General features: G+C 40.1%; 1 pseudogene; it reads left to right on the top strand.

The window, feature by feature from the left end:
* Positions 1 to 7,490: 7,490 nt before the first annotated feature.
* On the top strand, positions 7,491 to 10,049 carry LOC123793141 (heterogeneous nuclear ribonucleoprotein A1 pseudogene; annotated as a pseudogene).
* Positions 10,050 to 10,331: the final 282 nt, after the last annotated feature.

Here is a 10,331-nt window from a genome sequence, read left to right as displayed (position 1 = left end):
CTTTAAATCTTTCTACAGATCCACTTGGTAGGAGAATAAGAATGCTTTGTTTTCTCTTGGCGAAGGTCATTGAAATGACTTCATTAAAGGAAGAATTCACATCTAGGTGGAGCAGGTATAACTGTTTCACGTTGAAACCGTCGCAGTGTTTACCTAGAACATCGCTGGTCGTCTTGTATAACACCCGGAGCTTGATTTTCATACTCTTCCCTCTTCTACCTTGTGATAGACGGATAATTTCCAAACTTTTCTGAGTACTCTCTGCAGTGAGAAATATCTTTTAATTATAACCCAATAAAGACACACACGCGCCCTCGTGCTCCTGAAACTTCAAAAAAATAGTATTTCCCTTTACTCTTAACGATGAACTCTGAAATTTTTTAATTCTATGGGTTTTTTTTAATGCTGACTGCAAACTACTAAATTGATTTAAAGTCTACTAGTAGGTCAATGTCCCAGAGTTTCAAAAGCATTGGAGGTAGAAAACAGGCTGGAGGAAAATTGTAAATATTTAGTTTCGGCTCCCATTCATGTCTTTCCCAACTCAGGTGCAGGATTATTGCACAGTTGTTCTAAGGCCAACGCAGAGCCCTAGGGCAACCGGGTCTACAGTCATGAAAGCAGAAACTGTCTATGAGGCACTCTCCTCAACCTTTTTGACCTCTTAAAACGTTCCCCATTGCCAACACATAGCCATGGGTGTGACGGAGTCAGGGATCTCTGGCTGAAATCTAAGATGGATAGAGGCTCTTCTTCTGGCTGTGGGGGCCCTTGGCCCACCTGCCCTCCAGGCTGGCAAGGTGCCCAATGGTTAACAGTTAAGAGAATGGGCTCTGGAACCAGATGTCAGGTGCAGCCCTGCCTTAACACTGATTGTGTAAGCTTCAGAGGAACACTTAACTTTGTGCTTCAGTTTACTTAGTTTTGTAATAACCCTAACAGGCTCTTACTCAGGGCACTGGGATAGTAAATGAGTTGATGAAAACAAAGGCTCGGCTCAGAGTTTGGCACACATTGAGCATCCAGTTGATAATTGCTGTAATAATAATTACTATTATACTCTCATCATCATCATTATCATTATTATCATTAGTGTCAGGGCAAGGCATGCAGTCAGAGGGAAAGGGGACAGAAGAGAGTGACTGAAACACATTTCCTTATTCTTTCACTACTCCCAACTTTAGGCACTTATCAGAACCAAGTAAATGTGAAGAAGAGTAGAGTTGAAGTCTTGGAATTTATCAGTCTGACACCTTCGCAGATAGGGAAAATGACCCAAAATGGTTCAGCGACTTCCCAACTCACAAGGTGGTCTTGAAGCAGAGTTAGGACTACTTTTCGGTTTTTATGACTCTTTAATAATGACTCCTTCCATTTCACGGCATTGTCATTCCTGGCAAGGATTCTTAAGTAATTGTCTCACAAAATTTTTAATTTCCAAAACTATATGCCAATTAATATTTTATGCGAAGAGCTAAATATGAACAACAGTAAACATTTTAAAAGATTAAGGGATCCTGGTTTTTCAGGCATTTAGTGGTTTAGTTTATTTGTGACAGTTTTATGTATTTTAATGATGTATCGATAATATTTATAAATACAAACTGTCATAGCCCTTTTGATTCATTATATGATAGGAGCTACATAATATATGTGCTTATTTTTAACACTGTTTTTTAATATTTGATGTATTTTAATGGGTAGATACTGAAAACGACTTTTCAATGTTAAGATAATTGTACCTAGTAAAGGTGACTAAAAAGAATGCACGCACACACACAGGAGGTAACTGAATAGCCTCTGGGATTAAATTGTTTATTGTTTCTCATGTAAGAAAAAGTTGGAGAACTGGTTCTGCGTATCCCACTAAATATTCATGTTTCACATCATATCAGCAGCTGGTAAGGTAATGTACTGGTGGTGATAGTAATTTCTAGAGGGTCACCAATATCAACAATCAAACAATGTAGCTAAATCTTTCATCAAGTCATGAGTGGAGTTAATGGTTTTCTAAGTGTATGTTTGTAGATAACTATAGAAATACACAGAGAATTTACACATATTGAGAGGGGGATAGAGAGAGAATGAAAAAGAGAAAGAGAGAAGACAAGTAAGTACTGGGATAGTTTAAAATTTTAGATCCACTGCATACACAGAGTTAAGAGTAACTAGCATCATTTAAATATCCCATAGAATAATGGATATTTTTGCTAATAGTGCCAACTATTAACAAGAGAATACTTCTCTTCAACATCTGTCTTCGGTTCAGGTCATGATCTCAGGGTCCTGAGATCGAGCCTCACATCGAGTTCCTCGCTCAACAGGGAGCCTGTTTCTCCCTCTGCCTGCTGCTCCCCCTGCTTGTGCTCTCTCTCTCTTTCTGACAAATACATAAAATCGTAAAAAAAAAAAAAGAGAGAGAGAGAGAGATAAATACTTCTCTAAAATTATAATGATGAGGCTTTTAGTCCTGAATATAGTGGTTTATTTGTTGTTTCCTAACTAAATTTAATAATTAAAAAATAAATTTCCAAAATATATAGGCATATGTATTGATGAGACAACTTCATAATGTATGTTTCTGAGTACAGATACAAAAAAAAACAAAATATCAAGACTTTTAAGAACATAGAGGTTGTTTGTAGTCAATTCACTGAAACATTACCACCCTGGAAAACTCTCTGAGCCCGAATCAGAAGTGTTTGACCGATACTATACTTAAGAGAGAATCACATTTTTTTAACTTAATTCAGACTTTATCAATGCGTGTAATCTAGTGAAAGAAAAAGACTGATGCACGCAAATGAATTTTAAAGCAACCCAATTTAAAAGCTCTAAGAAAGCCTTACTGTTTTTCTAATGGGAGTTAGAGCAATAGGATTTGAATCTATTTAGTTTATATATTAGTAATTAGGAGTTATACATTTAATCTAGACATTTTCCTTTTCATACCCTTTATTTAGTTTAATGCTCTTTGTCTTATCTTTTGATATTTCGTTGTTAGGGCTGTGTGTTTAGTGACCGTTACAAAAACATACTCCTTGGTCTGGGACTGAGATGCCTACAGAAAGGGATATATATATATATATCCCCCCCCCCCCCCAAAGGACGTCTTTGTGTAATTCATCCACCGGACAAGAGCACTTTCTGTAATTCACTGAAAAGCCCTGCATGTGCTAGCAGCGCCCCCAGTTACGTCATGTGACTCTTCGCCGAAAGAGTCCAGCTAAATATAAGGGTATGTGACGTAAGAGAGCGGACGGGGCGTGGAAGCCGAGAATTACATGGCAGTTTCGGTTTGTGTCTTGCTAAGTGTCCGTGAACTCGCTACCTCCTGTACCTCTTCAAATCCTCCCCGCTCCACCTCCCGGCGGCCCCGCTGCGGCAAGCAGGCCCACGCAAAGTCCGATAAGCTCTGAACCTCCCCTGGCGCGCGCAGCCTCTAAAAGGCGCCACATACCTGTCTCTTTCTGCCCTGAGCTTTTTGAACACTTTGGCCTGGAATAAGTCATCACCCGTGGACTCACAACCCCAGCGTGGGGGAACTCACGCACACGTAGACCACCGCTTGCCGATGGAAAGAGGAGCTGATGCGCAGACCTTTATTTGCGAGATGTGTTTCCTAAGTCTCCGTAGAAGGTCCTGTGACACTGGACACCAGTTGTTACAGCAGTGGCCAACTCATTACATCCCTTTATTGGCTGCCTTTTCTTTCTAAATTCACTCCCTCCCTTACCGGTCCCTTGATCCTGCTCCCCAGTATCACTTCCCAAAACATCACTGCCTGAAAGCCTTTGTTTCAGGCTTTGCTTCTGGTGGAACTTAAGCCAACACTCAGTCCTTCTATGATCACAAATCCTTGATGGGACATCAAAGAGGACAGTTGGTAGAAAGTGCCAATATATACATACACAGGGCAATATAAGTGTGCATGTGTCTGTGTGATATCCCAACTGTAAGGGAAATTCTAAATACTTTTATCAAATGGTCACTATTTATTCTCTTACACACTACATACTTTGGAATAGGAAGCTGGACTCGTGTCCTCTTGCTTCCCATGGTCAAGGCCGTGCCTCACTCTGCTCTCCTATTGTAAAAATCGCTCCCACATGGGGCCCATGGCATTCAGCTCTCCTACCCTCACACCTGCTCCCTACTATCATATACCACCTTCCCATAACTCACCTTATTTCAAAGTTCTGAGACCTAGCATGTCTCTTAGTCTTTGTCTTTCTTTAAATACCTGATTTCAGGCAGACGTATTTATGAATTAAAATGTTACACTGTTAAAAAATAAAATAGAAATTATAGTGTTTGTTATCTTAATACAAAGGTGATATATTCTTATTAAACACAATTTAAAGATTATAGGTAGGAAAACTGACAGTAAATGCAAAACTTAACAATAAATGCAAGCCTACAATGCAACCAATGCTATCTTTCTGGTAATTAAACTTCTTAATTTTTATGCACATATCTTTCTTCCTATGGCAGGAACACATTGGAAATGCTGTTTTATCATTGTTTTTAAACAACTGAAGACATCGTTAACTTTCTGAGAATATAACTATCTTTCTATAATATTTTCTGACTGTATGGTTCCTCTTTATCATTCAACACAGCTTCTTTAGAGTTACTTGTTTATCAAACTCTAAGTCTTACAGATAGAATAACTCAGTCTCTGTCTCTCTGGGCTTTATAATGTAATGGAAAAAAACAAATATAAACAAAGGATTATGTATGCTGAGTACTAAGAGGCACACAGTGCAAAGAGTGTATAAAATATAACCTACTCCAAGGTCAGGAAAGAGAAGTCTGGTGTTATAACGTAGTTCCTTTAATCAAATGCTTGAATGTTCATATTATTTCCAATGTTTCATTTATTATTAAAAACTACTCTAGTGTGTATCTTTCTAGCTGAATCTTTGCATAATGTCATGATGACTGATTTAAAATAAATTATTAGAAGACAAATTGAAGGGTCAAAATGCATGTGCCATTTTAAGGATTCTCATTTGTTTTCATACATCCTCCAGAAAGGTTATGCCAAGTAATAGCAGATAGTAGATGACCAGCGGTGCTGGGTTTGAGGATGGTTTCCTTCACCCTCTTAATAACAGGTGTATTCTCAGTCTCTCTCTCTCTCTTCCCCCTCTCTCTTCCCCATACACAGATGCCAGTTACTTCCTAAGAAGTTACATTTAAAACACAGAAGAAACAGGTTTTTAAAAATTATTTTATTTATTTTAGAGAGAGAGAGATTGGGAGTGTGGTTGGGGGAGGGGCAGAAGGAGAGGGACAGAGAGAATCCCAAGCAGACCCTGTGCTGAGCACGAAGCCCACTGAGGGGCTCGGTCTCAGGGACCTGAGACCTTGACCTGAGCCGAAATCAAGAGTCTGATGCTTAACCGACTGAGCCACCCGGGTACCCCAAGGGAAACAGTTTTAAATGAATTTGTCCAGGGTTATTAAATTTGCTTAAAATAAGAATCATCTAGGGGGCTTGTAAAAATCCAAATTCCCGGTTCTCCAAAAAAGTCTTTTAGGAAACTTATTTTTTTAAAGTGCCAAGTTATTCTTTTTATAAGGCCGAAAAGGAAAAAGCCGACATCATCCATGGAAATATCTGTTAAAATGCTTAAAGAACAGCAAAGCATGGCTTGTGCACTCCATTGCTATCAGAGAAACCAAGAATAATATTTATGTGCCGTCTTAAGGTCATCAGTGAAGCAAGTTTACTGTTCTGCAAGAAATGTAAGGTTTCCTGGGTCTAATACTTAAAGACTGCAAAACTAGTGCTTCAAGGACCTGCTTTGTCTAAACTTTGAGAGTGACACTTGTTAGAAAGTTCAGGAAAAAGCAGGTCAAACTGGTATCAGTATTTCCTTGATTCACTTCACTTTCTTTGACACAAATTAATGAGTGACATAACACCAAATTTAAATCAGTGAAGCAATTAATGGAGTTTTTTTCTCAGTATATGCATATTTGAGCAGGAAGTAGCTGTGCTCTGCAAGGTAATATGTATTCAACATTTATGAAGCACGTAGCGTTTCTCCAATGCACCAGATCGTATGTACGAAATCGAAAATAAAGAACTGAGTTTATAGTTCTGTGCAACAGAAAGCTCGACTCTCTAATCTGGTAGCAGATTTATTTTAAAAAATTATAAGACGATAATACGCTGTAGTGGAAATAAATGCAAAGTACTATAGGATTATCAAGTTTAGTTCAAAGACAGGGCTGCACTTAGATTGCTTAAGATAAAAAGAAGCTGAGTTTAATTCAAAAATCGACATGCACATTTTTTAAATTTGCAAATTCATTAAGTCTATTGGCATATTCGAGTAGCATTTCTTTCTTTCTTTTTTTTTTTTTAAAGATTTTATTTATTTATTTGACAGAGAGAGAGACAGCCAGCCAGAGAGGGAACCCAGGCAGGGGGAGTGGGAGAGGAAGAAGCAGGCTCCCAGCAGAAAAGCCTGACGTGGGGCTCGATCCCAGAACGCCGGGATCACATTCTGAGCTGAAGGCAGACACTTAACGACTGAGCCACCCAGGCGCCCCATCGAGTAGCATTTCTAAAGAAAAATATAAAATCACCAAGCCAAGATTAATATTTCCCTCTTGCAGACAAATGGCGCTCCATTACAGAGACAGTATCTCTTAGCGGCACTTTGTTCTGACCAAGCAGCAAGCATTAAATTACTCACTTAGGAAACTTTGTTGGCAGTGCAAAGGAGAGGGCACCAGAATTTAAAAAATGCGGACAATATATTATTTAATGCTTGTAGGTAAATGTCGGTATGCTCACTGCTATTTTAAAATGCGTGTGTAATTAAGTATCTTTAATGCAGTTAGACATGATCTTCTGTCCTCAGAGCAGAACATTCTTTAGTCCGTAAATCTCTCGTGCAGCAACACTACCGAAATCAGTTCATTAACTTAACCAGACACTTGCAGTCCATCTGTGTGAATTATACTTGCACTTGGCAGATGATATATTTCGCACTTATCCATTGTATTAATCCAGAATATAGAAGAAAATGTTATATAAAACACGTTGTCCTTTCTTCCACATAAGAAATCCACAAAATAAACCGTCTGTCTACAGAATGCCTATGCGTATTGGTTTCGCGCTCCCAGTGAGAGAATTGCATTTGAAGTAGTAAGTTTTCAGTTAAAACACGATCTGCTACATTCGTGCTAAGTTTTCAAATTTTTTCACATCATGGTCATAGGTGCCTACAAAGCCAATTTTTGTCTATCTTTTAAAATTATTCAACACCGTTCCAAGTAGCTCTTATCAGTCACGACTTCAGGAAACCTTCAGAAAAACATTCCAAGAACTAATTCAGAAAAGCAGCATGTTGTAGTATGTTTCAAAGAGAAATTTATGAAGAAACAAGAACACTTTAGAATGGGTGAGATTTCTTCTGTTTGTACAACTCCCAGTGAGTTGGCTAATCTTGTTTTAACAGAGACCAATAATGGCGCTTTCACGGCCTCCTCTCGTAAACGAGGCCAGGTCTATACCACCATCCAAACTAAATGGTTTTGTAAATAGACAATGCATTGGAAATAATATGACAGATTCAAGCCAGAGGATTTGGGGGCTCCATGTAAATATTTGACTACCAGAATATTCCAAATGAAGCAAATGCTTGGGCAGCCCTCCACTTTGCTGGAACTAAATCTGGCAAAGGCTGCCTTTGTACTGGCAAATAGCACGCAGTGAAAAGGGACTACTCCCTCGAATACTTGTACAGAAGCATATCGCCGCTAGGAATACATGACCAAACACAGATTTGTGAAAATGTGTATATCACTGTAACTACACAAAAGTTTTTATAAACGTTTTGAATTGAAAGCCACTGGAAACCCACGAGAATTCCTAGCTGATAGGAAGGTTTAGAGGAGAAAGAGGTGGGGCAGGAAGAGATGGTGGGAACTTTGGGACATGGGGAGATAGCTAATAAACATTTTCATGGGCCTGTTGCCAAAGAATTTGGGAATTACTACTGCACTAACAAAGCCTTTTGGAAAGTTTTTACATGAAATTCATATTTATTTCTGAATTCTGTGGTTGAGCTGGCAGGAAAAGATTCAACTAAGAAATGGATTTACCAAACATTCATTTTATTTATAAAAGACTAAAGCAGGAATGTGCTTTAAAGTTATGGATTCAGAAATTTTCATAATATGTAATCTAATCAATGAAATTCAAGCAAATAATGAAACCTTTCCATTAATAGTTTTACCTAATCGGGAATATTAACCTTGTATTTCAAATAATTAAAGGACTCCGTGTATGCCTGGAATGTGCATTCCATATTTTTGAAGGTCGTATCATCTATCCAATGCTAAATCCAGACATTGCCTTAACATCGCAGTTGACTAATTCAGTAGTAGCTACGTTTTTCCATGCAGATTATCAGAACTATTAACATAAAATGGAAACCCAAATGGATGGAGACTGTGCTTCATGACCCCTAAGATAATTCTTAAAATACTGGGAGTTTCTTTCTGAGATCAAAAGTCACACCTTGAAAACAAAATTCTCCTTTGGTTTTACTCTCCACCCCTCTGACCCTCACTGAATTGCTTTCTTCTTTGACCGCACGTCCCAGGAAACCGCTATACTTCCCCTACGTGGTTTCTCGCCTAACTGAGACATCGTACTTCCCAAGGACTTCCTCTCCCACCTTTAAACCCTATCCCCTGTGATTCGACTCACTTTTATCTGTACTAAACGTGGGGTGATTTGGCCTTTTCTGCCATCTATAACTGTATGATCTAGTTTACTAGATATCAAAAGGAAAGATAAGGAAGGGATATAGAATTATAATAAAGAATAAGCTAAATGCGTAGGAAACTACTAAGTGCTACAGAGGTTCACAGAAGAGATTACATCCAATTCACTTAGAATTGGGCTAAGAAGGCACTTTGTGGATGAAAAGAGACTGGAGACTCCTTTCTGCCCATGGCCGCTGCAGAGTAAGCATTGTTAGAGTCTCCCCTCCCACCGCCGTCACGTCCAGGTCAGAGTCTTCCAGAGAGCCCCGGACAGCTGCGGACGCTCTTCACCGGAGGTTCGAGCTTTGAAACAACCGAGGAGAGTGCGAGGAGCCATTCTGAGCAATGCGGAACGCTTACGGACCGTCTGCTCAAGAGAGAGCCAAGCACCAAGCGCTCCAGAAGCTTTGGGTTTGTCACCTAGGCCACTGTGGAGGAGGCGGATGCAGCCACGAATGCAAGGCCACGCAAGGTGGATGGAAGAGTTGTGGAACCAAAGAGGGCTGCTCAAGAGAAGATTCTCAAAGACCTGGTGCCCACGTAGCTGTGAGAAAGGTTTTTGTTGGTGGCATTAAAGAAGACACTGAAGGACACCATTTAAGAGATTATTTTGAACAGTATGGGAAAATTGAAGTGATTGAGATCATGACTGACCGAGGCAGTGACAGAAAGACAGGCTTTGCTTTCGTAACATTGGATGACCATGACTCTCTGGACAAGACTGTCATTCAAAAATACCACACCGTGAGTGGCCACAACTGTGAAGTGAGGAAAGCCTGTCTAAGCAAGAGATGGCGAGTGCTTCCTCCAGCCAAAGAGGCCAAAGTGGTTCTGGAAACTTTGGTGGTGGTTGTGGAGGTGGTTTCAGTGGGAACGACAGCTTTGTTCATGGAGGGAACTTCAGTGGGCGAGGTGGCTTTGGTGGCCATAGAGGTGGTGGTGGATACGGTGGCAGTGGGGATGGCTAGGACGGATTCAGTAATGATGTCCTAGGAAGCAACTTTGGAGGCGGCGGCAGCCATAATGCTCATGGCAATTACAACAATCAATCCTCAAATTTTGGACCCATGAAAGGAGGAAATCTTGGAGGCAGAATACTGGCCCCTGTGGTGGTGGAGGCCAGTACTTTGCCAAACCACGAAACCAAGGTGGCTGTGGTGGTTCCAGCAGCAGCAGTAGCTACGGCAGCGGCAGGAGGTTTTCAAGACTGCCAGGAAACAAAGCTGAGCGGGAGACGAGAGCCGGAGAAGTGACAGGGAAGCTACAGGTTACAACAGATCTGTGACCTCAGCCAAGCACAGCAGTGGCAGGGCCTTGCTGCTACAAAGAAGACGTGTCCTAGACAATGCTCCTGTGTATGGGCAAAAACCTCGAAGACTGTATTTGTGACTAATTGTATAACAGGGTATTTTGGTTTCTGTTCTGTGGAAAGTGTAAAGCCTTCCAACAACGGGTTTTAATGTAGATTTTTTTTTTTTTTGCGCCCATGCTGTTGATTGCTGAATGTAATAGTCTGATCACGACACTGAATAAAT

This window comes from Ursus americanus, chromosome 13 (genome assembly GCF_024610735.1).
Source record: "Ursus americanus isolate L20-20 chromosome 13, mUrsAme1.1.p, whole genome shotgun sequence".
In the NCBI taxonomy this organism is placed as follows: domain Eukaryota; kingdom Metazoa; phylum Chordata; class Mammalia; order Carnivora; family Ursidae; genus Ursus; species Ursus americanus.
The sequence above is the reverse complement of the archived record's forward strand: the minus strand, read 5'-3'. Positions and strand labels throughout refer to the sequence as shown.